The sequence below is a fragment of the Elephantulus edwardii genome, unplaced genomic scaffold (assembly GCF_000299155.1).
Source record: "Elephantulus edwardii isolate Elephantulus edwardi_28Jun2011 unplaced genomic scaffold, EleEdw1.0 scaffold00389, whole genome shotgun sequence".
Taxonomy (NCBI): domain Eukaryota; kingdom Metazoa; phylum Chordata; class Mammalia; order Macroscelidea; family Macroscelididae; genus Elephantulus; species Elephantulus edwardii.
Genome location: NW_006400139.1, coordinates 747,619 through 748,821, shown reverse-complemented (window position 1 = coordinate 748,821; position 1,203 = coordinate 747,619).

The following is a 1,203-nucleotide window of genomic DNA, read 5'->3' as shown; positions in this document are numbered from 1 at the left end:
GTTACCTCAGGACAGCAAATAGACAGAAAAATGTTGTATCACTTAGAAGAATGTTCCTCCAAAATATAATAAGAACCAACTTTTAAATACAACGACCCTCCCCAAAGACTTTTGGACTCTAAACTAGAGGCTTAAATAAAAACAACCAATACAGTAAGTTGTTGTTGTTGTTGTTGTTGATATACCTTACAATTTTTTTCCTTACTATATGGAAGGAGCCCTTTTTAGTTAGGGACCTCCTTCCAAGTAATGATTTCTCTGAAGTCTCATCATGAGAGCAAAACACATGTTTAAGTTGAATAAAAGTAATTGTGCAACTTGGTTTTGAAATATCTTTTATAACTATTAATATTCATGAAAATGAAATATATAATATCTGGCAAGTGATTCAGAAAGGTATATATCACAAAGGGTTCAAAGCGGTACTGCAATACTAAAGACACGTGGTTCAAATCCACCATCTGCTCTGTGTGAAAAGAATGGGGCATCTCCTCCTGTTCAATTAAGATTAACAGACTCTGAAAATTCACCAGAAGGTCAGCCACGTGTTGATTCAAACTAGACAATACATAACAACAGATGAAATCGTTTGCTGCAGAAGTTATTTTTCAGGGAAAACACTAAAACAAGTTGTACTAACAAAACTACTTGTTGGGTTGTTGTTTTGTTGTTTGGTTTTGCTTTTATTTTCTTATACAAGAATTACACAAGTTCATTGTAATGACCACTGAAAATTCAGAAAAACAATAGACGATTAGTGGGAAATTTGCTTTGGAAGATAACATTATCAATGAAGGCTACATTTGCATTCATGAGAAATATTTATGTCTCTGTGTTTGTGCTGTGTAATGTGTATGTATAATTCATGTGCTTTACAAAACATTGTTATCTTTTCCTTTTAAAAAATAAACCTGCTCCCTCAAACATATCTTTGTCCACCTATTATCTCCAGATAGATCAAGTAAAATGGAAAAATAAGTCTAACCTGATAATTTTCAAATTTTCTGCAAGTGTTTTAATAATGTCTATTTCATCCAACAATAGTATTGTGTTATGTTGAAATCAGTAACCACATTGACATGAGTGGTCCATGATCAATGCTTGTTGTTGTTGTTAGGTGTGACATGAATTGACTCTAACTCAGTGACCTTATATATCACAAACCAACACCAAGCTACATCCTGAACCATCCTCACAATCTTT